General features: G+C 50.5%; 52 non-coding genes across 52 annotated transcripts; all 52 read left to right on the top strand.

The window, feature by feature from the left end:
* Positions 1–427: 427 nt before the first annotated feature.
* Positions 428–501, top strand: trnat-cgu (transfer RNA threonine (anticodon CGU)). The gene has a single exon. It is a non-coding gene; the product is annotated as a tRNA-Thr (tRNA).
* A 506-nt stretch (positions 502–1,007) lies between these two features.
* trnat-ugu (transfer RNA threonine (anticodon UGU)) lies at positions 1,008–1,081 on the top strand. Its single transcript has one exon. It is a non-coding gene; the product is annotated as a tRNA-Thr (tRNA).
* Positions 1,082–1,260: 179 nt separating this feature from the next.
* On the top strand, positions 1,261–1,350 carry trnar-ucu (transfer RNA arginine (anticodon UCU)). The gene is given in 2 exon segments: positions 1,261–1,297; positions 1,315–1,350. It is a non-coding gene; the product is annotated as a tRNA-Arg (tRNA).
* A 114-nt stretch (positions 1,351–1,464) lies between these two features.
* On the top strand, positions 1,465–1,538 carry trnat-agu (transfer RNA threonine (anticodon AGU)). Its single transcript has one exon. It is a non-coding gene; the product is annotated as a tRNA-Thr (tRNA).
* A 486-nt stretch (positions 1,539–2,024) lies between these two features.
* trnat-cgu (transfer RNA threonine (anticodon CGU)) lies at positions 2,025–2,098 on the top strand. Its single transcript has one exon. It is a non-coding gene; the product is annotated as a tRNA-Thr (tRNA).
* Positions 2,099–2,604: 506 nt separating this feature from the next.
* trnat-ugu (transfer RNA threonine (anticodon UGU)) lies at positions 2,605–2,678 on the top strand. The gene has a single exon. It is a non-coding gene; the product is annotated as a tRNA-Thr (tRNA).
* A 179-nt stretch (positions 2,679–2,857) lies between these two features.
* On the top strand, positions 2,858–2,947 carry trnar-ucu (transfer RNA arginine (anticodon UCU)). The gene is given in 2 exon segments: positions 2,858–2,894; positions 2,912–2,947. It is a non-coding gene; the product is annotated as a tRNA-Arg (tRNA).
* Positions 2,948–3,061: 114 nt separating this feature from the next.
* Positions 3,062–3,135, top strand: trnat-agu (transfer RNA threonine (anticodon AGU)). Its single transcript has one exon. It is a non-coding gene; the product is annotated as a tRNA-Thr (tRNA).
* A 486-nt stretch (positions 3,136–3,621) lies between these two features.
* trnat-cgu (transfer RNA threonine (anticodon CGU)) lies at positions 3,622–3,695 on the top strand. The gene has a single exon. It is a non-coding gene; the product is annotated as a tRNA-Thr (tRNA).
* Positions 3,696–4,201: 506 nt separating this feature from the next.
* trnat-ugu (transfer RNA threonine (anticodon UGU)) lies at positions 4,202–4,275 on the top strand. The gene has a single exon. It is a non-coding gene; the product is annotated as a tRNA-Thr (tRNA).
* A 179-nt stretch (positions 4,276–4,454) lies between these two features.
* On the top strand, positions 4,455–4,544 carry trnar-ucu (transfer RNA arginine (anticodon UCU)). The gene is given in 2 exon segments: positions 4,455–4,491; positions 4,509–4,544. It is a non-coding gene; the product is annotated as a tRNA-Arg (tRNA).
* Positions 4,545–4,658: 114 nt separating this feature from the next.
* trnat-agu (transfer RNA threonine (anticodon AGU)) lies at positions 4,659–4,732 on the top strand. The gene has a single exon. It is a non-coding gene; the product is annotated as a tRNA-Thr (tRNA).
* Positions 4,733–5,218: 486 nt separating this feature from the next.
* Positions 5,219–5,292, top strand: trnat-cgu (transfer RNA threonine (anticodon CGU)). The gene has a single exon. It is a non-coding gene; the product is annotated as a tRNA-Thr (tRNA).
* A 506-nt stretch (positions 5,293–5,798) lies between these two features.
* On the top strand, positions 5,799–5,872 carry trnat-ugu (transfer RNA threonine (anticodon UGU)). The gene has a single exon. It is a non-coding gene; the product is annotated as a tRNA-Thr (tRNA).
* Positions 5,873–6,051: 179 nt separating this feature from the next.
* On the top strand, positions 6,052–6,141 carry trnar-ucu (transfer RNA arginine (anticodon UCU)). The gene is given in 2 exon segments: positions 6,052–6,088; positions 6,106–6,141. It is a non-coding gene; the product is annotated as a tRNA-Arg (tRNA).
* A 114-nt stretch (positions 6,142–6,255) lies between these two features.
* Positions 6,256–6,329, top strand: trnat-agu (transfer RNA threonine (anticodon AGU)). Its single transcript has one exon. It is a non-coding gene; the product is annotated as a tRNA-Thr (tRNA).
* A 486-nt stretch (positions 6,330–6,815) lies between these two features.
* On the top strand, positions 6,816–6,889 carry trnat-cgu (transfer RNA threonine (anticodon CGU)). The gene has a single exon. It is a non-coding gene; the product is annotated as a tRNA-Thr (tRNA).
* Positions 6,890–7,395: 506 nt separating this feature from the next.
* Positions 7,396–7,469, top strand: trnat-ugu (transfer RNA threonine (anticodon UGU)). The gene has a single exon. It is a non-coding gene; the product is annotated as a tRNA-Thr (tRNA).
* Positions 7,470–7,648: 179 nt separating this feature from the next.
* On the top strand, positions 7,649–7,738 carry trnar-ucu (transfer RNA arginine (anticodon UCU)). Its single transcript is given in 2 exon segments — positions 7,649–7,685; positions 7,703–7,738. It is a non-coding gene; the product is annotated as a tRNA-Arg (tRNA).
* A 114-nt stretch (positions 7,739–7,852) lies between these two features.
* On the top strand, positions 7,853–7,926 carry trnat-agu (transfer RNA threonine (anticodon AGU)). Its single transcript has one exon. It is a non-coding gene; the product is annotated as a tRNA-Thr (tRNA).
* A 486-nt stretch (positions 7,927–8,412) lies between these two features.
* trnat-cgu (transfer RNA threonine (anticodon CGU)) lies at positions 8,413–8,486 on the top strand. The gene has a single exon. It is a non-coding gene; the product is annotated as a tRNA-Thr (tRNA).
* Positions 8,487–8,992: 506 nt separating this feature from the next.
* On the top strand, positions 8,993–9,066 carry trnat-ugu (transfer RNA threonine (anticodon UGU)). The gene has a single exon. It is a non-coding gene; the product is annotated as a tRNA-Thr (tRNA).
* Positions 9,067–9,245: 179 nt separating this feature from the next.
* trnar-ucu (transfer RNA arginine (anticodon UCU)) lies at positions 9,246–9,335 on the top strand. The gene is given in 2 exon segments: positions 9,246–9,282; positions 9,300–9,335. It is a non-coding gene; the product is annotated as a tRNA-Arg (tRNA).
* Positions 9,336–9,449: 114 nt separating this feature from the next.
* trnat-agu (transfer RNA threonine (anticodon AGU)) lies at positions 9,450–9,523 on the top strand. Its single transcript has one exon. It is a non-coding gene; the product is annotated as a tRNA-Thr (tRNA).
* Positions 9,524–10,009: 486 nt separating this feature from the next.
* On the top strand, positions 10,010–10,083 carry trnat-cgu (transfer RNA threonine (anticodon CGU)). Its single transcript has one exon. It is a non-coding gene; the product is annotated as a tRNA-Thr (tRNA).
* Positions 10,084–10,589: 506 nt separating this feature from the next.
* Positions 10,590–10,663, top strand: trnat-ugu (transfer RNA threonine (anticodon UGU)). Its single transcript has one exon. It is a non-coding gene; the product is annotated as a tRNA-Thr (tRNA).
* Positions 10,664–10,842: 179 nt separating this feature from the next.
* On the top strand, positions 10,843–10,932 carry trnar-ucu (transfer RNA arginine (anticodon UCU)). Its single transcript is given in 2 exon segments — positions 10,843–10,879; positions 10,897–10,932. It is a non-coding gene; the product is annotated as a tRNA-Arg (tRNA).
* Positions 10,933–11,046: 114 nt separating this feature from the next.
* Positions 11,047–11,120, top strand: trnat-agu (transfer RNA threonine (anticodon AGU)). The gene has a single exon. It is a non-coding gene; the product is annotated as a tRNA-Thr (tRNA).
* Positions 11,121–11,606: 486 nt separating this feature from the next.
* On the top strand, positions 11,607–11,680 carry trnat-cgu (transfer RNA threonine (anticodon CGU)). The gene has a single exon. It is a non-coding gene; the product is annotated as a tRNA-Thr (tRNA).
* Positions 11,681–12,186: 506 nt separating this feature from the next.
* trnat-ugu (transfer RNA threonine (anticodon UGU)) lies at positions 12,187–12,260 on the top strand. Its single transcript has one exon. It is a non-coding gene; the product is annotated as a tRNA-Thr (tRNA).
* A 179-nt stretch (positions 12,261–12,439) lies between these two features.
* Positions 12,440–12,529, top strand: trnar-ucu (transfer RNA arginine (anticodon UCU)). Its single transcript is given in 2 exon segments — positions 12,440–12,476; positions 12,494–12,529. It is a non-coding gene; the product is annotated as a tRNA-Arg (tRNA).
* A 114-nt stretch (positions 12,530–12,643) lies between these two features.
* trnat-agu (transfer RNA threonine (anticodon AGU)) lies at positions 12,644–12,717 on the top strand. Its single transcript has one exon. It is a non-coding gene; the product is annotated as a tRNA-Thr (tRNA).
* Positions 12,718–13,203: 486 nt separating this feature from the next.
* On the top strand, positions 13,204–13,277 carry trnat-cgu (transfer RNA threonine (anticodon CGU)). Its single transcript has one exon. It is a non-coding gene; the product is annotated as a tRNA-Thr (tRNA).
* A 506-nt stretch (positions 13,278–13,783) lies between these two features.
* On the top strand, positions 13,784–13,857 carry trnat-ugu (transfer RNA threonine (anticodon UGU)). The gene has a single exon. It is a non-coding gene; the product is annotated as a tRNA-Thr (tRNA).
* Positions 13,858–14,036: 179 nt separating this feature from the next.
* On the top strand, positions 14,037–14,126 carry trnar-ucu (transfer RNA arginine (anticodon UCU)). The gene is given in 2 exon segments: positions 14,037–14,073; positions 14,091–14,126. It is a non-coding gene; the product is annotated as a tRNA-Arg (tRNA).
* A 114-nt stretch (positions 14,127–14,240) lies between these two features.
* Positions 14,241–14,314, top strand: trnat-agu (transfer RNA threonine (anticodon AGU)). Its single transcript has one exon. It is a non-coding gene; the product is annotated as a tRNA-Thr (tRNA).
* A 462-nt stretch (positions 14,315–14,776) lies between these two features.
* On the top strand, positions 14,777–14,850 carry trnat-cgu (transfer RNA threonine (anticodon CGU)). Its single transcript has one exon. It is a non-coding gene; the product is annotated as a tRNA-Thr (tRNA).
* A 506-nt stretch (positions 14,851–15,356) lies between these two features.
* Positions 15,357–15,430, top strand: trnat-ugu (transfer RNA threonine (anticodon UGU)). Its single transcript has one exon. It is a non-coding gene; the product is annotated as a tRNA-Thr (tRNA).
* Positions 15,431–15,609: 179 nt separating this feature from the next.
* trnar-ucu (transfer RNA arginine (anticodon UCU)) lies at positions 15,610–15,699 on the top strand. Its single transcript is given in 2 exon segments — positions 15,610–15,646; positions 15,664–15,699. It is a non-coding gene; the product is annotated as a tRNA-Arg (tRNA).
* Positions 15,700–15,813: 114 nt separating this feature from the next.
* On the top strand, positions 15,814–15,887 carry trnat-agu (transfer RNA threonine (anticodon AGU)). The gene has a single exon. It is a non-coding gene; the product is annotated as a tRNA-Thr (tRNA).
* Positions 15,888–16,373: 486 nt separating this feature from the next.
* trnat-cgu (transfer RNA threonine (anticodon CGU)) lies at positions 16,374–16,447 on the top strand. The gene has a single exon. It is a non-coding gene; the product is annotated as a tRNA-Thr (tRNA).
* A 500-nt stretch (positions 16,448–16,947) lies between these two features.
* Positions 16,948–17,021, top strand: trnat-ugu (transfer RNA threonine (anticodon UGU)). Its single transcript has one exon. It is a non-coding gene; the product is annotated as a tRNA-Thr (tRNA).
* A 179-nt stretch (positions 17,022–17,200) lies between these two features.
* trnar-ucu (transfer RNA arginine (anticodon UCU)) lies at positions 17,201–17,290 on the top strand. The gene is given in 2 exon segments: positions 17,201–17,237; positions 17,255–17,290. It is a non-coding gene; the product is annotated as a tRNA-Arg (tRNA).
* A 114-nt stretch (positions 17,291–17,404) lies between these two features.
* Positions 17,405–17,478, top strand: trnat-agu (transfer RNA threonine (anticodon AGU)). Its single transcript has one exon. It is a non-coding gene; the product is annotated as a tRNA-Thr (tRNA).
* A 486-nt stretch (positions 17,479–17,964) lies between these two features.
* trnat-cgu (transfer RNA threonine (anticodon CGU)) lies at positions 17,965–18,038 on the top strand. The gene has a single exon. It is a non-coding gene; the product is annotated as a tRNA-Thr (tRNA).
* A 506-nt stretch (positions 18,039–18,544) lies between these two features.
* Positions 18,545–18,618, top strand: trnat-ugu (transfer RNA threonine (anticodon UGU)). The gene has a single exon. It is a non-coding gene; the product is annotated as a tRNA-Thr (tRNA).
* A 179-nt stretch (positions 18,619–18,797) lies between these two features.
* On the top strand, positions 18,798–18,887 carry trnar-ucu (transfer RNA arginine (anticodon UCU)). Its single transcript is given in 2 exon segments — positions 18,798–18,834; positions 18,852–18,887. It is a non-coding gene; the product is annotated as a tRNA-Arg (tRNA).
* A 114-nt stretch (positions 18,888–19,001) lies between these two features.
* trnat-agu (transfer RNA threonine (anticodon AGU)) lies at positions 19,002–19,075 on the top strand. The gene has a single exon. It is a non-coding gene; the product is annotated as a tRNA-Thr (tRNA).
* Positions 19,076–19,561: 486 nt separating this feature from the next.
* trnat-cgu (transfer RNA threonine (anticodon CGU)) lies at positions 19,562–19,635 on the top strand. Its single transcript has one exon. It is a non-coding gene; the product is annotated as a tRNA-Thr (tRNA).
* A 506-nt stretch (positions 19,636–20,141) lies between these two features.
* trnat-ugu (transfer RNA threonine (anticodon UGU)) lies at positions 20,142–20,215 on the top strand. Its single transcript has one exon. It is a non-coding gene; the product is annotated as a tRNA-Thr (tRNA).
* A 179-nt stretch (positions 20,216–20,394) lies between these two features.
* Positions 20,395–20,484, top strand: trnar-ucu (transfer RNA arginine (anticodon UCU)). The gene is given in 2 exon segments: positions 20,395–20,431; positions 20,449–20,484. It is a non-coding gene; the product is annotated as a tRNA-Arg (tRNA).
* Positions 20,485–20,598: 114 nt separating this feature from the next.
* Positions 20,599–20,672, top strand: trnat-agu (transfer RNA threonine (anticodon AGU)). The gene has a single exon. It is a non-coding gene; the product is annotated as a tRNA-Thr (tRNA).
* The last annotated feature ends 207 nt before the right edge of the window (positions 20,673–20,879 follow it).

Genomic DNA, 20,879 nt, shown 5'->3' with positions numbered 1-20,879 from the left:
TGCAGAGGAGTGCCAGAGCAGCATGCAATTTAATTTGCGAACCACCCCTCAGATGCTGCCGAACAATACTGGCCAGAGTCATCTCAGCGATGCAGCATGGCTCAGCTGGTCAAAGAGCTTGCCTTGCAAACAGGTGATCCTTGGTTTAGGACTGCTGCAAGCCTGGAAGGAGCTGCTGCACGTGGCGCAGAGTGTAGCGCATTGGGCTATTAGTCTCCGGTGTGAGGCCATTTAAAGTTTGTGGGTTTGAGTCAAAACAGATTGGTGACTTCTTGCCTTTCGTTTATCATTAAATTGCACGCTTATGCCCTCTGGCAACAGAAAGTTGTGAAAAATCTCATAAGCTGACCAGCACGTGGACCTTTGTCCTCACCGCTGGATGTTTTGATCAACTTACTCACCCTCCCAGAGCTTTAGGGCTCTGCTTGGCGCCGTGGCTTAGTTGGTTAAAGCGTCTGTCTCGTAAACAGGAGATCCTGGGTTCAAATCCCAGCGGTGCCTTTAGCGTCCCCTGTGTGCCTCAAGCATGTGCTTTTCTGAGATCGGACTGCAAACAGGGATAGCAAAGGCAGCAGGCGATTGCATTTCCAAACCAGATCCTGATAATGCTGACGCTCTTTTGAACAGGTCAACACTTGCTGACAGGCTCTGTGGTACAATAGATAGCAAACTGGACTTCTAGACGGCCAGATGAGGCCATTGCTGTGCAGAGCCTGGCCGTTGGCCTCTTATCTGGATGCTTTAATCCTCTAAGTGCCCCTCCCTGAGAGAGTGTGTGCAGGTTGGCGCCGTGGCTTAGTTGGTTAAAGCTTGTGTAGTAAATAGGACATACTGAATTCAAATCTCAGCACTGTCTTTGCTGGTTATCAAACACCACCTTGGGTTGTATGGTTTTGCTTTGCGCAATCATGCGGTACAGAGGAGCGTCAGAGCAACATGCGATTTCATTTGCCAACCACCCCTCAGCTGCTGCCGAACAATTCTGACCCAAGTCAACAACGCAGCAGGGCGCCGTGGCTTAGCTGGTCAAAGTGCTTGTCTTGTAAACAGGAGATCCTGGGTTCGATTCCCAGCGGTGCCTTTTAACAGGTGGCTCTGCTCTGTGGGTTCTTTCTGGGAAAGGAAGCCCTTACAGATACTCCGCTTTTCCAACCACATACCAATTGCAGAGAGGCCCACATATCTTGTCCTTCCCGCTCCCCAAATACCTGAACTCAATTCAACGCACTGGAACAGCCAGGAAAAAAAAACTCCACACGTGGCTCTGTGGCGCAATGGATAGCGCATTGGACTTCTAGACTGCCAGATGAGGCCATTCAAAGGTTGTGGGTTCGAGTCCCACCAGAGTCGTAGCTTTTGGCTTTCTGTTAATGGCGCTTGGCCAACAAACACATATGCTCTCTGGCCACCCCTCCGGACTTATAAAACTCTAAATCTCACTTTCTTGGCAGGTACATGCAAGTTGGCGCCGTGGCTTAGTTGGTTAAAGCGCCTGTCTAGTAAACAGGAGATCCTGGGTTCGAATCCCAGCGGTGCCTTTGCTGGTGATCAAGTGACGCCTTGGGCTGTGAGGTTTTGCTCTCCGTAAAAAAGGGGGTGCAGAGGAGTGCCAGAGCAGCATGCAATTTAATTTGCGAACCACCCCTCAGATGCTGCCGAACAATACTGGCCAGAGTCATCTCAGCGATGCAGCATGGCTCAGCTGGTCAAAGAGCTTGCCTTGCAAACAGGTGATCCTTGGTTTAGGACTGCTGCAAGCCTGGAAGGAGCTGCTGCACGTGGCGCAGAGTGTAGCGCATTGGGCTATTAGTCTCCGGTGTGAGGCCATTTAAAGTTTGTGGGTTTGAGTCAAAACAGATTGGTGACTTCTTGCCTTTCGTTTATCATTAAATTGCACGCTTATGCCCTCTGGCAACAGAAAGTTGTGAAAAATCTCATAAGCTGACCAGCACGTGGACCTTTGTCCTCACCGCTGGATGTTTTGATCAACTTACTCACCCTCCCAGAGCTGTAGGGCTCTGCTTGGCGCCGTGGCTTACTTGGTTAAAGCGTCTGTCTCGTAAACAGGAGATCCTGGGTTCAAATCCCAGCGGTGCCTTTAGCGTCCCCTGTGTGCCTCAAGCATGTGCTTTTCTGAGATCGGACTGCAAACAGGGATAGCAAAGGCAGCAGGCGATTGCATTTCCAAACCAGATCCTGATAATGCTGACGCTCTTTTGAACAGGTCAACACTTGCTGACAGGCTCTGTGGTACAATAGATAGCAAACTGGACTTCTAGACGGCCAGATGAGGCCATTGCTGTGCAGAGCCTGGCCGTTGGCCTCTTATCTGGATGCTTTAATCCTCTAAGTGCCCCTCCCTGAGAGAGTGTGTGCAGGTTGGCGCCGTGGCTTAGTTGGTTAAAGCTTGTGTAGTAAATAGGACATACTGAATTCAAATCTCAGCACTGTCTTTGCTGGTTATCAAACACCACCTTGGGTTGTATGGTTTTGCTTTGCGCAATCATGCGGTACAGAGGAGCGTCAGAGCAACATGCGATTTCATTTGCCAACCACCCCTCAGCTGCTGCCGAACAATTCTGACCCAAGTCAACAACGCAGCAGGGCGCCGTGGCTTAGCTGGTCAAAGCGCTTGTCTTGTAAACAGGAGATCCTGGGTTCGATTCCCAGCGGTGCCTTTTAACAGGTGGCTCTGCTCTGTGGGTTCTTTCTGGGAAAGGAAGCCCTTACAGATACTCCGCTTTTCCAACCACATACCAATTGCAGAGAGGCCCACATATCTTGTCCTTGCCGCTCCCCAAATACCTGAACTCAATTCAACGCACTGGAACAGCCAGGAAAAAAAAACTCCACACGTGGCTCTGTGGCGCAATGGATAGCGCATTGGACTTCTAGACTGCCAGATGAGGCCATTCAAAGGTTGTGGGTTCGAGTCCCACCAGAGTCGTTGCTTTTGGCTTTCTGTTAATGGCGCTTGGCCAACAAACACATATGCTCTCTGGCCACCCCTCCGGACTTATAAAACTCTAAATCTCACTTTCTTGGCAGGTACATGCAAGTTGGCGCCGTGGCTTAGTTGGTTAAAGCGCCTGTCTAGTAAACAGGAGATCCTGGGTTCGAATCCCAGCGGTGCCTTTGCTGGTGATCAAGTGACGCCTTGGGCTGTGAGGTTTTGCTCTCCGTAAAAAAGGGGGTGCAGAGGAGTGCCAGAGCAGCATGCAATTTAATTTGCAAACCACCCCTCAGATGCTGCCGAACAATACTGGCCAGAGTCATCTCAGCGATGCAGCATGGCTCAGCTGGTCAAAGAGCTTGCCTTGCAAACAGGTGATCCTTGGTTTAGGACTGCTGCAAGCCTGGAAGGAGCTGCTGCACGTGGCGCAGAGTGTAGCGCATTGGGCTATTAGTCTCCGGTGTGAGACCATTTAAAGTTTGTGGGTTTGAGTCAAAACAGATTGGTGACTTCTTGCCTTTCGTTTATCATTAAATTGCACGCTTATGCCCTCTGGCAACAGAAAGTTGTGAAAAATCTCATAAGCTGACCAGCACGTGGACCTTTGTCCTCACCGCTGGATGTTTTGATCAACTTACTCACCCTCCCAGAGCTTTAGGGCTCTGCTTGGCGCCGTGGCTTAGTTGGTTAAAGCGTCTGTCTCGTAAACAGGAGATCCTGGGTTCAAATCCCAGCGGTGCCTTTAGCGTCCCCTGTGTGCCTCAAGCATGTGCTTTTCTGAGATCGGACTGCAAACAGGGATAGCAAAGGCAGCAGGCGATTGCATTTCCAAACCAGATCCTGATAATGCTGACGCTCTTTTGAACAGGTCAACACTTGCTGACAGGCTCTGTGGTACAATAGATAGCAAACTGGACTTCTAGACGGCCAGATGAGGCCATTGCTGTGCAGAGCCTGGCCGTTGGCCTCTTATCTGGATGCTTTAATCCTCTAAGTGCCCCTCCCTGAGAGAGTGTGTGCAGGTTGGCGCCGTGGCTTAGTTGGTTAAAGCTTGTGTAGTAAATAGGACATACTGAATTCAAATCTCAGCACTGTCTTTGCTGGTTATCAAACACCACCTTGGGTTGTATGGTTTTGCTTTGCGCAATCATGCGGTACAGAGGAGCGTCAGAGCAACATGCGATTTCATTTGCCAACCACCCCTCAGCTGCTGCCGAACAATTCTGACCCAAGTCAACAACGCAGCAGGGCGCCGTGGCTTAGCTGGTCAAAGTGCTTGTCTTGTAAACAGGAGATCCTGGGTTCGATTCCCAGCGGTGCCTTTTAACAGGTGGCTCTGCTCTGTGGGTTCTTTCTGGGAAAGGAAGCCCTTACAGATACTCCGCTTTTCCAACCACATACCAATTGCAGAGAGGCCCACATATCTTGTCCTTCCCGCTCCCCAAATACCTGAACTCAATTCAACGCACTGGAACAGCCAGGAAAAAAAAACTCCACACGTGGCTCTGTGGCGCAATGGATAGCGCATTGGACTTCTAGACTGCCAGATGAGGCCATTCAAAGGTTGTGGGTTCGAGTCCCACCAGAGTCGTAGCTTTTGGCTTTCTGTTAATGGCGCTTGGCCAACAAACACATATGCTCTCTGGCCACCCCTCCGGACTTATAAAACTCTAAATCTCACTTTCTTGGCAGGTACATGCAAGTTGGCGCCGTGGCTTAGTTGGTTAAAGCGCCTGTCTAGTAAACAGGAGATCCTGGGTTCGAATCCCAGCGGTGCCTTTGCTGGTGATCAAGTGACGCCTTGGGCTGTGAGGTTTTGCTCTCCGTAAAAAAGGGGGTGCAGAGGAGTGCCAGAGCAGCATGCAATTTAATTTGCGAACCACCCCTCAGATGCTGCCGAACAATACTGGCCAGAGTCATCTCAGCGATGCAGCATGGCTCAGCTGGTCAAAGAGCTTGCCTTGCAAACAGGTGATCCTTGGTTTAGGACTGCTGCAAGCCTGGAAGGAGCTGCTGCACGTGGCGCAGAGTGTAGCGCATTGGGCTATTAGTCTCCGGTGTGAGGCCATTTAAAGTTTGTGGGTTTGAGTCAAAACAGATTGGTGACTTCTTGCCTTTCGTTTATCATTAAATTGCACGCTTATGCCCTCTGGCAACAGAAAGTTGTGAAAAATCTCATAAGCTGACCAGCACGTGGACCTTTGTCCTCACCGCTGGATGTTTTGATCAACTTACTCACCCTCCCAGAGCTGTAGGGCTCTGCTTGGCGCCGTGGCTTACTTGGTTAAAGCGTCTGTCTCGTAAACAGGAGATCCTGGGTTCAAATCCCAGCGGTGCCTTTAGCGTCCCCTGTGTGCCTCAAGCATGTGCTTTTCTGAGATCGGACTGCAAACAGGGATAGCAAAGGCAGCAGGCGATTGCATTTCCAAACCAGATCCGGATAATGCTGACGCTCTTTTGAACAGGTCAACACTTGCTGACAGGCTCTGTGGTACAATAGATAGCAAACTGGACTTCTAGACGGCCAGATGAGGCCATTGCTGTGCAGAGCCTGGCCGTTGGCCTCTTATCTGGATGCTTTAATCCTCTAAGTGCCCCTCCCTGAGAGAGTGTGTGCAGGTTGGCGCCGTGGCTTAGTTGGTTAAAGCTTGTGTAGTAAATAGGACATACTGAATTCAAATCTCAGCACTGTCTTTGCTGGTTATCAAACACCACCTTGGGTTGTATGGTTTTGCTTTGCGCAATCATGCGGTACAGAGGAGCGTCAGAGCAACATGCGATTTCATTTGCCAACCACCCCTCAGCTGCTGCCGAACAATTCTGACCCAAGTCAACAACGCAGCAGGGCGCCGTGGCTTAGCTGGTCAAAGCGCTTGTCTTGTAAACAGGAGATCCTGGGTTCGATTCCCAGCGGTGCCTTTTAACAGGTGGCTCTGCTCTGTGGGTTCTTTCTGGGAAAGGAAGCCCTTACAGATACTCCGCTTTTCCAACCACATACCAATTGCAGAGAGGCCCACATATCTTGTCCTTCCCGCTCCCCAAATACCTGAACTCAATTCAACGCACTGGAACAGCCAGGAAAAAAAAACTCCACACGTGGCTCTGTGGCGCAATGGATAGCGCATTGGACTTCTAGACTGCCAGATGAGGCCATTCAAAGGTTGTGGGTTCGAGTCCCACCAGAGTCGTTGCTTTTGGCTTTCTGTTAATGGCGCTTGGCCAACAAACACATATGCTCTCTGGCCACCCCTCCGGACTTATAAAACTCTAAATCTCACTTTCTTGGCAGGTACATGCAAGTTGGCGCCGTGGCTTAGTTGGTTAAAGCGCCTGTCTAGTAAACAGGAGATCCTGGGTTCGAATCCCAGCGGTTCCTTTGCTGGTGATCAAGTGACGCCTTGGGCTGTGAGGTTTTGCTCTCCGTAAAAAAGGGGGTACAGAGGAGTGCCAGAGCAGCATGCAATTTAATTTGCGAACCACCCCTCAGATGCTGCCGAACAATACTGGCCAGAGTCATCTCAGCGATGCAGCATGGCTCAGCTGGTCAAAGAGCTTGCCTTGCAAACAGGTGATCCTTGGTTTAGGACTGCTGCAAGCCTGGAAGGAGCTGCTGCACGTGGCGCAGAGTGTAGCGCATTGGGCTATTAGTCTCCGGTGTGAGGCCATTTAAAGTTTGTGGGTTTGAGTCAAAACAGATTGGTGACTTCTTGCCTTTCGTTTATCATTAAATTGCACGCTTATGCCCTCTGGCAACAGAAAGTTGTGAAAAATCTCATAAGCTGACCAGCACATGGACCTTTGTCCTCACCGCTGGATGTTTTGATCAACTTACTCACCCTCCCAGAGCTGTAGGGCTCTGCTTGGCGCTGTGGCTTAGTTGGTTAAAGCGTCTGTCTCGTAAACAGGAGATCCTGGGTTCAAATCCCAGCGGTGCCTTTAGCGTCCCCTGTGTGCCTCAAGCATGTGCTTTTCTGAGATCGGACTGCAAACAGGGATAGCAAAGGCAGCAGGCGATTGCATTTCCAAACCAGATCCTGATAATGCTGACGCTCTTTTGAACAGGTCAACACTTGCTGACAGGCTCTGTGGTACAATAGATAGCAAACCGGACTTCTAGACGGCCAGATGAGGCCATTGCTGTGCAGAGCCTGGCCGTTGGCCTCTTATCTGGATGCTTTAATCCTCTAAGTGCCCCTCCCTGAGAGAGTGTGTGCAGGTTGGCGCCGTGGCTTAGTTGGTTAAAGCTTGTGTAGTAAATAGGACATACTGAATTCAAATCTCAGCACTGTCTTTGCTGGTTATCAAACACCACCTTGGGTTGTATGGTTTTGCTTTGCGCAATCATGCGGTACAGAGGAGCGTCAGAGCAACATGCGATTTCATTTGCCAACCACCCCTCAGCTGCTGCCGAACAATTCTGACCCAAGTCAACAACGCAGCAGGGCGCCGTGGCTTAGCTGGTCAAAGCGCTTGTCTTGTAAACAGGCGATCCGGGGTTCGATTCCCAGCGGTGCCTTTTAACAGGTGGCTCTGCTCTGTGGGTTCTTTCTGGGAAAGGAAGCCCTTACAGATACTCCGCTTTTCCAACCACATACCAATTGCAGAGAGGCCCACATATCTTGTCCTTCCCGCTCCCCAAATACCTGAACTCAATTCAACGCACTGGAACAGCCAGGAAAAAAAAACTCCACACGTGGCTCTGTGGCGCAATGGATAGCGCATTGGACTTCTAGACTGCCAGATGAGGCCATTCAAAGGTTGTGGGTTCGAGTCCCACCAGAGTCGTTGCTTTTGGCTTTCTGTTAATGGCGCTTGGCCAACAAACACATATGCTCTCTGGCCACCCCTCCGGACTTATAAAACTCTAAATCTCACTTTCTCGGCAGGTACATGCAAGTTGGCGCCGTGGCTTAGTTGGTTAAAGCGCCTGTCTAGTAAACAGGAGATCCTGGGTTCGAATCCCAGCGGTGCCTTTGCTGGTGATCAAGTGACGCCTTGGGCTGTGAGGTTTTGCTCTCCGTAAAAAAGGGGGTGCAGAGGAGTGCCAGAGCAGCATGCAATTTAATTTGCGAACCACCCCTCAGATGCTGCCGAACAATACTGGCCAGAGTCATCTCAGCGATGCAGCATGGCTCAGCTGGTCAAAGAGCTTGCCTTGCAAACAGGTGATCCTTGGTTTAGGACTGCTGCAAGCCTGGAAGGAGCTGCTGCACGTGGCGCAGAGTGTAGCGCATTGGGCTATTAGTCTCCGGTGTGAGGCCATTTAAAGTTTGTGGGTTTGAGTCAAAACAGATTGGTGACTTCTTGCCTTTCGTTTATCATTAAATTGCACGCTTATGCCCTCTGGCAACAGAAAGTTGTGAAAAATCTCATAAGCTGACCAGCACGTGGACCTTTGTCCTCACCGCTGGATGTTTTGATCAACTTACTCACCCTCCCAGAGCTGTAGGGCTCTGCTTGGCGCCGTGGCTTAGTTGGTTAAAGCGTCTGTCTCGTAAACAGGAGATCCTGGGTTCAAATCCCAGCGGTGCCTTTAGCGTCCCCTGTGTGCCTCAAGCATGTGCTTTTCTGAGATCGGACTGCAAACAGGGATAGCAAAGGCAGCAGGCGATTGCATTTCCAAACCAGATCCTGATAATGCTGACGCTCTTTTGAACAGGTCAACACTTGCTGACAGGCTCTGTGGTACAATAGATAGCAAACTGGACTTCTAGACGGCCAGATGAGGCCATTGCTGTGCAGAGCCTGGCCGTTGGCCTCTTATCTGGATGCTTTAATCCTCTAAGTGCCCCTCCCTGAGAGAGTGTGTGCAGGTTGGCGCCGTGGCTTAGTTGGTTAAAGCTTGTGTAGTAAATAGGACATACTGAATTCAAATCTCAGCACTGTCTTTGCTGGTTATCAAACACCACCTTGGGTTGTATGGTTTTGCTTTGCGCAATCATGCGGTACAGAGGAGCGTCAGAGCAACATGCGATTTCATTTGCCAACCACCCCTCAGCTGCTGCCGAACAATTCTGACCCAAGTCAACAACGCAGCAGGGCGCCGTGGCTTAGCTGGTCAAAGCGCTTGTCTTGTAAACAGGAGATCCTGGGTTCGATTCCCAGCGGTGCCTTTTAACAGGTGGCTCTGCTCTGTGGGTTCTTTCTGGGAAAGGAAGCCCTTACAGATACTCCGCTTTTCCAACCACATACCAATTGCAGAGAGGCCCACATATCTTGTCCTTCCCGCTCCCCAAATACCTGAACTCAATTCAACGCACTGGAACAGCCAGGAAAAAAAAACTCCACACGTGGCTCTGTGGCGCAATGGATAGCGCATTGGACTTCTAGACTGCCAGATGAGGCCATTCAAAGGTTGTGGGTTCGAGTCCCACCAGAGTCGTTGCTTTTGGCTTTCTGTTAATGGCGCTTGGCCAACAAACACATATGCTCTCTGGCCACCCCTCCGGACTTATAAAACTCTAAATCTCACTTTCTTGGCAGGTACATGCAAGTTGGCGCCGTGGCTTAGTTGGTTAAAGCGCCTGTCTAGTAAACAGGAGATCCTGGGTTTGAATCCCAGCGGTTCCTTTGCTGGTGATCAAGTGACGCCTTGGGCTGTGAGGTTTTGCTCTCCGTAAAAAAGGGGGTACAGAGGAGTGCCAGAGCAGCATGCAATTTAATTTGCGAACCACCCCTCAGATGCTGCCGAACAATACTGGCCAGAGTCATCTCAGCGATGCAGCATGGCTCAGCTGGTCAAAGAGCTTGCCTTGCAAACAGGTGATCCTTGGTTTAGGACTGCTGCAAGCCTGGAAGGAGCTGCTGCACGTGGCGCAGAGTGTAGCGCATTGGGCTATTAGTCTCCGGTGTGAGGCCATTTAAAGTTTGTGGGTTTGAGTCAAAACAGATTGGTGACTTCTTGCCTTTCGTTTATCATTAAATTGCACGCTTATGCCCTCTGGCAACAGAAAGTTGTGAAAAATCTCATAAGCTGACCAGCACGTGGACCTTTGTCCTCACCGCTGGATGTTTTGATCAACTTACTCACCCTCCCAGAGCTGTAGGGCTCTGCTTGGCGCCGTGGCTTAGTTGGTTAAAGCGTCTGTCTCGTAAACAGGAGATCCTGGGTTCAAATCCCAGCGGTGCCTTTAGCGTCCCCTGTGTGCCTCAAGCATGTGCTTTTCTGAGATCGGACTGCAAACAGGGATAGCAAAGGCAGCAGGCGATTGCATTTCCAAACCAGATCCTGATAATGCTGACGCTCTTTTGAACAGGTCAACACTTGCTGACAGGCTCTGTGGTACAATAGATAGCAAACTGGACTTCTAGACGGCCAGATGAGGCCATTGCTGTGCAGAGCCTGGCCGTTGGCCTCTTATCTGGATGCTTTAATCCTCTAAGTGCCCCTCCCTGAGAGAGTGTGTGCAGGTTGGCGCCGTGGCTTAGTTGGTTAAAGCTTGTGTAGTAAATAGGACATACTGAATTCAAATCTCAGCACTGTCTTTGCTGGTTATCAAACACCACCTTGGGTTGTATGGTTTTGCTTTGCGCAATCATGCGGTACAGAGGAGCGTCAGAGCAACATGCGATTTCATTTGCCAACCACCCCTCAGCTGCTGCCGAACAATTCTGACCCAAGTCAACAACGCAGCAGGGCGCCGTGGCTTAGCTGGTCAAAGCGCTTGTCTTGTAAACAGGAGATCCTGGGTTCGATTCCCAGCGGTGCCTTTTAACAGGTGGCTCTGCTCTGTGGGTTCTTTCTGGGAAAGGAAGCCCTTACAGATACTCCGCTTTTCCAACCACATACCAATTGCAGAGAGGCCCACATATCTTGTCCTTCCCGCTCCCCAAATACCTGAACTCAATTCAACGCACTGGAACAGCCAGGAAAAAAAAACTCCACACGTGGCTCTGTGGCGCAATGGATAGCGCATTGGACTTCTAGACTGCCAGATGAGGCCATTCAAAGGTTGTGGGTTCGAGTCCCACCAGAGTCGTTGCTTTTGGCTTTCTGTTAATGGCGCTTGGCCAACAAACACATATGCTCTCTGGCCACCCCTCCGGACTTATAAAACTCTAAATCTCACTTTCTTGGCAGGTACATGCAAGTTGGCGCCGTGGCTTAGTTGGTTAAAGCGCCTGTCTAGTAAACAGGAGATCCTGAGTCCGAATCCCAGCGGTGCCTTTGCTGGTGATCAAGTGACGCCTTGGGCTGTGAGGTTTTGCTCTCCGTAAAAAAGGGGGTACAGAGGAGTGCCAGAGCAGCATGCAATTTAATTTGCGAACCACCCCTCAGATGCTGCCGAACAATACTGGCCAGAGTCATCTCAGCGATGCAGCATGGCTCAGCTGGTCAAAGAGCTTGCCTTGCAAACAGGTGATCCTTGGTTTAGGACTGCTGCAAGCCTGGAAGGAGCTGCTGCACGTGGCGCAGAGTGTAGCGCATTGGGCTATTAGTCTCCGGTGTGAGGCCATTTAAAGTTTGTGGGTTTGAGTCAAAACAGATTGGTGACTTCTTGCCTTTCGTTTATCATTAAATTGCACGCTTATGCCCTCTGGCAACAGAAAGTTGTGAAAAATCTCATAAGCTGACCAGCACGTGGACCTTTGTCCTCACCGCTGGATGTTTTGATCAACTTACTCACCCTCCCAGAGCTGTAGGGCTCTGCTTGGCGCCGTGGCTTAGTTGGTTAAAGCGTCTGTCTCGTAAACAGGAGATCCTGGGTTCAAATCCCAGCGGTGCCTTTAGCGTCCCCTGTGTGCCTCAAGCATGTGCTTTTCTGAGATCGGACTGCAAACAGGGATAGCAAAGGCAGCAGGCGATTGCATTTCCAAACCAGATCCTGATAATGCTGACGCTCTTTTGAACAGGTCAACACTTGCTGACAGGCTCTGTGGTACAATAGATAGCAAACTGGAATTCTAGACGGCCAGATGAGGCCATTGCTGTGCAGAGCCTGGCCGTTGGCCTCTTATCTGGATGCTTTAATCCTCTAAGTGCCCCTCCCTGAGAGAGTGTGTGCAGGTTGGCGCCGTGGCTTAGTTGGTTAAAGCTTGTGTAGTAAATAGGACATACTGAATTCAAATCTCAGCACTGTCTTTGCTGGTTATCAAACACCACCTTGGGTTGTATGGTTTTGCTTTGCGCAATCATGCGGTACAGAGGAGCGTCAGAGCAACATGCGATTTCATTTGCCAACCACCCCTCAGCTGCTGCCGAACAATTCTGACCCAAGTCAACAACGCAGCAGGGCGCCGTGGCTTAGCTGGTCAAAGCGCTTGTCTTGTAAACAGGCGATCCTGGGTTCGATTCCCAGCGGTGCCTTTTAACAGGTGGCTCTGCTCTGTGGGTTCTTTCTGGGAAAGGAAGCCCTTACAGATACTCCGCTTTTCCAACCACATACCAATTGCAGAGAGGCCCACATATCTTGTCCTTCCCGCTCCCCAAATACCTGAACTCAATTCAACGCACTGGAACAGCCAGGAAAAAAAAACTCCACACGTGGCTCTGTGGCGCAATGGATAGCGCATTGGACTTCTAGACTGCCAGATGAGGCCATTCAAAGGTTGTGGGTTCGAGTCCCACCAGAGTCGTTGCTTTTGGCTTTCTGTTAATGGCGCTTGGCCAACAAACACATATGCTCTCTGGCCACCCCTCCGGACTTATAAAACTCTAAATCTCACTTTCTTGGCAGGTACATGCAAGTTGGCGCCGTGGCTTAGTTGGTTAAAGCGCCTGTCTAGTAAACAGGAGATCCTGGGTTCGAATCCCAGCGGTGCCTTTGCTGGTGATCAAGTGACGCCTTGGGCTGTGAGGTTTTGCTCTCCGTAAAAAAGGGGGTGCAGAGGAGTGCCAGAGCAGCATGCAATTTAATTTGCGAACCACCCCTCAGATGCTGCCGAACAATACTGGCCAGAGTCATCTCAGCGATGCAGCATGGCTCAGCTGGTCAAAGAGCTTGCCTTGCAAACAGGTGATCCTTGGTTTAGGACTGCTGCAAGCCTGGAAGGAGCTGCTGCACGTGGCGCAGAGTGTAGCGCATTGGGCTATTAGTCTCCGGTGTGAGGCCATTTAAAGTTTGAGGGTTTGAGTCAAAACAGATTGGTGACTTCTTGCCTTTCGTTTATCATTAAATTGCACGCTTATGCCCTCTGGCAACAGAAAGTTGTGAAAAATCTCATAAGCTGACCAGCACGTGGACCTTTGTCCTCACCGCTGGATGTTTTGATCAACTTACTCACCCTCCCAGAGCTGTAGGGCTCTGCTTGTCGCTGTGGCTTAGTTGGTTAAAGCGTCTGTCTCGTAAACAGGAGATCCTGGGTTCAAATCCCAGCGGTGCCTTTAGCGTCCCCTGTGTGCCTCAAGCATGTGCTTTTCTGAGATCGGACTGCAAACAGGGATAGCAAAGGCAGCAGGCGATTGCATTTCCAAACCAGATCCTGATAATGCTGACGCTCTTTTGAACAGGTCAACACTTGCTGACAGGCTCTGTGGTACAATAGATAGCAAACTGGACTTCTAGACGGCCAGATGAGGCCATTGCTGTGCAGAGCCTGGCCGTTGGCCTCTTATCTGGATGCTTTAATCCTCTAAGTGCCCCTCCCTGAGAGAGTGTGTGCAGGTTGGCGCCGTGGCTTAGTTGGTTAAAGCTTGTGTAGTAAATAGGACATACTGAATTCAAATCTCAGCACTGTCTTTGCTGGTTATCAAACACCACCTTGGGTTGTATGGTTTTGCTTTGCGCAATCATGCGGTACAGAGGAGCGTCAGAGCAACATGCGATTTCATTTGCCAACCACCCCTCAGCTGCTGCCGAACAATTCTGACCCAAGTCAACAACGCAGCAGGGCGCCGTGGCTTAGCTGGTCAAAGCGCTTGTCTTGTAAACAGGAGATCTTGGGTTCGATTCCCAGCGGTGCCTTTTAACAGGTGGCTCTGCTCTGTGGGTTCTTTCTGGGAAAGGAAGCCCTTACAGATACTCCGCTTTTCCAACCACATACCAATTGCAGAGAGGCCCACATATCTTGTCCTTCCCGCTCCCCAAATACCTGAACTCAATTCAACGCACTGGAACAGCCAGGAAAAAAAAACTCCACACGTGGCTCTGTGGCGCAATGGATAGCGCATTGGACTTCTAGACTGCCAGACGAGGCCATTCAAAGGTTGTGGGTTCGAGTCCCACCAGAGTCGTTGCTTTTGGCTTTCTGTTAATGGCGCTTGGCCAACAAACACATATGCTCTCTGGCCACCCCTCCGGACTTATAAAACTCTAAATCTCACTTTCTTGGCAGGTACATGCAAGTTGGCGCCGTGGCTTAGTTGGTTAAAGCGCCTGTCTAGTAAACAGGAGATCCTGGGTTCGAATCCCAGCGGTGCATTTGCTGGTGATCAAGTGACGCCTTGAAAAAGGGGGTGCAGAGGAGTGCCAGAGCAGCATGCAATTTAATTTGTGAACCACCCCTCAGATGCTGCCGAACAATACTGGCCAGAGTCATCTCAGCGATGCAGCATGGCTCAGCTGGTCAAAGAGCTTGCCTTGCAAACAGGTGATCCTTGGTTTAGGACTGCTGCAAGCCTGGAAGGAGCTGCTGCACGTGGCGCAGAGTGTAGCGCATTGGGCTATTAGTCTCCGGTGTGAGGTCATTTAAAGTTTGTGGGTTTGAGTCAAAACAGATTGGTGACTTCTTGCCTTTCGTTTATCATTAAATTGCACGCTTATGCCCTCTGGCAACAGAAAGTTGTGAAAAATCTCATAAGCTGACCAGCACGTGGACCTTTGTCCTCACCGCTGGATGTTTTGATCAACTTACTCACCCTCCCAGAGCTGTAGGGCTCTGCTTGGCGCCGTGGCTTAGTTGGTTAAAGCGTCTGTCTCGTAAACAGGAGATCCTGGGTTCAAATCCCAGCGGTGCCTTTAGCGTCCCCTGTGTGCCTCAAGCATGTGCTTTTCTGAGATCGGACTGCAAACAGGGATAGCAAAGGCAGCAGGCGATTGCATTTCCAAACCAGATCCTGATAATGCTGACGCTCTTTTGAACAGGTCAACACTTGCTGACAGGCTCTGTGGTACAATAGATAGCAAACTGGACTTCTAGACGGCCAGATGAGGCCATTGCTGTGCAGAGCCTGGCCGTTGGCCTCTTATCTGGATGCTTTAATCCTCTAAGTGCCCCTCCCTGAGAGAGTGTGTGCAGGTTGGCGCCGTGGCTTAGTTGGTTAAAGCTTGTGTAGTAAATAGGACATACTGAATTCAAATCTCAGCACTGTCTTTGCTGGTTATCAAACACCACCTTGGGTTGTATGGTTTTGCTTTGCGCAATCATGCGGTACAGAGGAGCGTCAGAGCAACATGCGATTTCATTTGCCAACCACCCCTCAGCTGCTGCCGAACAATTCTGACCCAAGTCAACAACGCAGCAGGGCGCCGTGGCTTAGCTGGTCAAAGCGCTTGTCTTGTAAACAGGAGATCCTGGGTTCGATTCCCAGCGGTGCCTTTTAACAGGTGGCTCTGCTCTGTGGGTTCTTTCTGGGAAAGGAAGCCCTTACAGATACTCCGCTTTTCCAACCACATACCAATTGCAGAGAGGCCCACATATCTTGTCCTTCCCGCTCCCCAAATACCTGAACTCAATTCAACGCACTGGAACAGCCAGGAAAAAAAAACTCCACACGTGGCTCTGTGGCGCAATGGATAGCGCATTGGACTTCTAGACTGCCAGATGAGGCCATTCAAAGGTTGTGGGTTCGAGTCCCACCAGAGTCGTTGCTTTTGGCTTTCTGTTAATGGCGCTTGGCCAACAAACACATATGCTCTCTGGCCACCCCTCCGGACTTATAAAACTCTAAATCTCACTTTCTTGGCAGGTACATGCAAGTTGGCGCCGTGGCTTAGTTGGTTAAAGCGCCTGTCTAGTAAACAGGAGATCCTGGGTTCGAATCCCAGCGGTGCCTTTGCTGGTGATCAAGTGACGCCTTGGGCTGTGAGGTTTTGCTCTCCGTAAAAAAGGGGGTGCAGAGGAGTGCCAGAGCAGCATGCAATTTAATTTGTGAACCACCCCTCAGATGCTGCCGAACAATACTGGCCAGAGTCATCTCAGCGATGCAGCATGGCTCAGCTGGTCAAAGAGCTTGCCTTGCAAACAGGTGATCCTTGGTTTAGGACTGCTGCAAGCCTGGAAGGAGCTGCTGCACGTGGCGCAGAGTGTAGCGCATTGGGCTATTAGTCTCCGGTGTGAGGCCATTTAAAGTTTGTGGGTTTGAGTCAAAACAGATTGGTGACTTCTTGCCTTTCGTTTATCATTAAATTGCACGCTTATGCCCTCTGGCAACAGAAAGTTGTGAAAAATCTCATAAGCTGACCAGCATGTGGACCTTTGTCCTCACCGCTGGATGTTTTGATCAACTTACTCACCCTCCCAGAGCTGTAGGGCTCTGCTTGGCGCCGTGGCTTAGTTGGTTAAAGCGTCTGTCTCGTAAACAGGAGATCCTGGGTTCAAATCCCAGCGGTGCCTTTAGCGTCCCCTGTGTGCCTCAAGCATGTGCTTTTCTGAGATCGGACTGCAAACAGGGATAGCAAAGGCAGCAGGCGATTCCAAACCAGATCCTGATAATGCTGACGCTCTTTTGAACAGGTCAACACTTGCTGACAGGCTCTGTGGTACAATAGATAGCAAACTGGACTTCTAGACGGCCAGATGAGGCCATTGCTGTGCAGAGCCTGGCCGTTGGCCTCTTATCTGGATGCTTTAATCCTCTAAGTGCCCCTCCCTGAGAGAGTGTGTGCAGGTTGGCGCCGTGGCTTAGTTGGTTAAAGCTTGTGTAGTAAATAGGACATACTGAATTCAAATCTCAGCACTGTCTTTGCTGGTTATCAAACACCACCTTGGGTTGTATGGTTTTGCTTTGCGCAATTATGCGGTACAGAGGAGCGTCACAGCAACATGCGATTTCATTTGCCAACCACCCCTCAGCTGCTGCCGAACAATTCTGACCCAAGTCAACAACGCAGCAGGGCGCCGTGGCTTAGCTGGTCAAAGCGCTTGTCTTGTAAACAGGAGATCCTGGGTTCGATTCCCAGCGGTGCCTTTTAACAGGTGGCTCTGCTCTGTGGGTTCTTTCTGGGAAAGGAAGCCCTTACAGATACTCCGCTTTTCCAACCACATACCAATTGCAGAGAGGCCCACATATCTTGTCCTTCCCGCTCCACAAATACCTGAACTCAATTCAACGCACTGGAACAGCCAGGAAAAAAAAACTCCACACGTGGCTCTGTGGCGCAATGGATAGCTCATTGGACTTCTAGACTGCCAGATGAGGCCATTCAAAGGTTGTGGGTTCGAGTCCCACCAGAGTCGTTGCTTTTGGCTTTCTGTTAATGGCGCTTGGCCAACAAACACATATGCTCTCTGGCCACCCCTCCGGACTTATAAAACTCTAAATCTCACTTTCTTGGCAGGTACATGCAAGTTGGCGCCGTGGCTTAGTTGGTTAAAGCGCCTGTCTAGTAAACAGGAGATCCTGGGTTCGAATCCCAGCGGTGCCTTTGCTGGTGATCAAGTGACGCCTTGGGCTGTGAGGTTTTGCTCTCCGTAAAAAAGGGGGTGCAGAGGAGTGCCAGAGCAGCATGCAATTTAATTTGCGAACCACCCCTCAGATGCTGCCGAACAATACTGGCCAGAGTCATCTCAGCGATGCAGCATGGCTCAGCTGGTCAAAGAGCTTGCCTTGCAAACAGGTGATCCTTGGTTTAGCACTGCTGCAAGCCTGGAAGGAGCTGCTGCACGTGGCGCAGAGTGTAGCGCATTGGGCTATTAGTCTCCGGTGTGAGGCCATTTAAAGTTTGTGGGTTTGAGTCAAAACAGATTGGTGACTTCTTGCCTTTCGTTTATCATTAAATTGCACGCTTATGCCCTCTGGCAACAGAAAGTTGTGAAAAATCTCATAAGCTGACCAGCACGTGGACCTTTGTCCTCACCGCTGGATGTTTTGATCAACTTACTCACCCTCCCAGAGCTGTAGGGCTCTGCTTGGCGCCGTGGCTTAGTTGGTTAAAGCGTCTGTCTCGTAAACAGGAGATCCTGGGTTCAAATCCCAGCGGTGCCTTTAGCGTCCCCTGTGTGCCTCAAGCATGTGCTTTTCTGAGATCGGACTGCAAACAGGGATAGCAAAGGCAGCAGGCGATTGCATTTCCAAACCAGATCCTGATAATGCTGACGCTCTTTTGAACAGGTCAACACTTGCTGACAGGCTCTGTGGTACAATAGATAGCAAACTGGACTTCTAGACGGCCAGATGAGGCCATTGCTGTGCAGAGCCTGGCCGTTGGCCTCTTATCTGGATGCTTTAATCCTCTAAGTGCCCCTCCCTGAGAGAGTGTGTGCAGGTTGGCGCCGTGGCTTAGTTGGTTAAAGCTTGTGTAGTAAATAGGACATACTGAATTCAAATCTCAGCACTGTCTTTGCTGGTTATCAAACACCACCTTGGGTTGTATGGTTTTGCTTTGCGCAATCATGCGGTACAGAGGAGCGTCAGAGCAACATGCGATTTCATTTGCCAACCACCCCTCAGCTGCTGCCGAACAATTCTGACCCAAGTCAACAACGCAGCAGGGCGCCGTGGCTTAGCTGGTCAAAGCGCTTGTCTTGTAAACAGGAGATCCTGGGTTCGATTCCCAGCGGTGCCTTTTAACAGGTGGCTCTGCTCTGTGGGTTCTTTCTGGGAAAGGAAGCCCTTACAGATACTCCGCTTTTCCAACCACATACCAATTGCAGAGAGGCCCACATATCTTGTCCTTCCCGCTCCCCAAATACCTGAACTCAATTCAACGCACTGGAACAGCCAGGAAAAAAAAACTCCACACGTGGCTCTGTGGCGCAATGGATAGCGCATTGGACTTCTAGACTGCCAGATGAGGCCATTCAAAGGTTGTGGGTTCGAGTCCCACCAGAGTCGTTGCTTTTGGCTTTCTGTTAATGGCGCTTGGCCAACAAACACATATGCTCTCTGGCCACCCCTCCGGACTTATAAAACTCTAAATCTCACTTTCTTGGCAGGTACATGCAAGTTGGCGCCGTGGCTTAGTTGGTTAAAGCGCCTGTCTAGTAAACAGGAGATCCTGGGTTCGAATCCCAGCGGTGCCTTTGCTGGTGATCAAGTGACGCCTTGGGCTGTGAGGTTTTGCTCTCCGTAAAAAAGGGGGTACAGAGGAGTGCCAGAGCAGCATGCAATTTAATTTGCGAACCACCCCTCAGATGCTGCCGAACAATACTGGCCAGAGTCATCTCAGCGATGCAGCATGGCTCAGCTGGTCAAAGAGCTTGCCTTGCAAACAGGTGATCCTTGGTTTAGGACTGCTGCAAGCCTGGAAGGAGCTGCTGCACGTGGCGCAGAGTGTAGCGCATTGGGCTATTAGTCTCCGGTGTGAGGCCATTTAAAGTTTGTGGGTTTGAGTCAAAACAGATTGGTGACTTCTTGCCTTTCGTTTATCATTAAATTGCACGCTTATGCCCTCTGGCAACAGAAAGTTGTGAAAAATCTCATAAGCTGACCAGCATGTGGACCTTTGTCCTCACCGCTGGATGTTTTGATCAACTTACTCACCCTCCCAGAGCTGTAGGGCTCTGCTTGGCGCCGTGGCTTAGTTGGTTAAAGCGTCTGTCTCGTAAACAGGAGATCCTGGGTTCAAATCCCAGCGGTGCCTTTAGCGTCCCCTGTGTGCCTCAAGCATGTGCTTTTCTGAGATCGGACTGCAAACAGGGATAGCAAAGGCAGCAGGCGATTGCATTTCCAAACCAGATCCTGATAATGCTGACGCTCTTTTGAACAGGTCAACACTTGCTGACAGGCTCTGTGGTACAATAGATAGAAAACTGGACTTCTAGACGGCCAGATGAGGCCATTGCTGTGCAGAGCCTGGCCGTTGGCCTCTTATCTGGATGCTTTAATCCTCTAAGTGCCCCTCCCTGAGAGAGTGTGTGCAGGTTGGCGCCGTGGCTTAGTTGGTTAAAGCTTGTGTAGTAAATAGGACATACTGAATTCAAATCTCAGCACTGTCTTTGCTGGTTATCAAACACCACCTTGGGTTGTATGGTTTTGCTTTGCGCAATCATGCGGTACAGAGGAGCGTCAGAGCAACATGCGATTTCATTTGCCAACCACCCCTCAGCTGCTGCCGAACAATTCTGACCCAAGTCAACAACGCAGCAGGGCGCCGTGGCTTAGCTGGTCAAAGCGCTTGTCTTGTAAACAGGCGATCCTGGGTTCGATTCCCAGCGGTGCCTTTTAACAGGTGGCTCTGCTCTGTGGGTTCTTTCTGGGAAAGGAAGCCCTTACAGATACTCCGCTTTTCCAACCACATACCAATTGCAGAGAGGCCCACATATCTTGTCCTTCCCGCTCCCCAAATACCTGAACTCAATTCAACGCACTGGAACAGCCAGGAAAAAAAAACTCCACACGTGGCTCTGTGGCGCAATGGATAGTGCATTGGACTTCTAGACTGCCAGATGAGGCCATTCAAAGGTTGTGGGTTCGAGTCCCACCAGAGTCGTTGCTTTTGGCTTTCTGTTAATGGCGCTTGGCCAACAAACACATATGCTCTCTGGCCACCCCTCCGGACTTATAAAACTCTAAATCTCACTTTCTTGGCAGGTACATGCAAGTTGGCGCCGTGGCTTAGTTGGTTAAAGCGCCTGTCTAGTAAACAGGAGATCCTGGGTTCGAATCCCAGCGTTGCCTTTGCTGGTGATCAAGTGACGCCTTGGGCTGTGAGGTTTTGCTCTCCGTAAAAAAGGGGGTGCAGAGGAGTGCCAGAGCAGCATGCAATTTAATTTGCGAACCACCCCTCAGATGCTGCCGAACAATACTGGCCAGAGTCATCTCAGCGATGCAGCATGGCTCAGCTGGTCAAAGAGCTTGCCTTGCAAACAGGTGATCCTTGGTTTA

This window comes from Carassius gibelio, chromosome B15, assembly GCF_023724105.1.
Source record: "Carassius gibelio isolate Cgi1373 ecotype wild population from Czech Republic chromosome B15, carGib1.2-hapl.c, whole genome shotgun sequence".
Classification (NCBI taxonomy): Eukaryota; Metazoa; Chordata; class Actinopteri; order Cypriniformes; family Cyprinidae; genus Carassius; species Carassius gibelio.
This window is presented reverse-complemented; position numbering and strand designations above follow the sequence as displayed.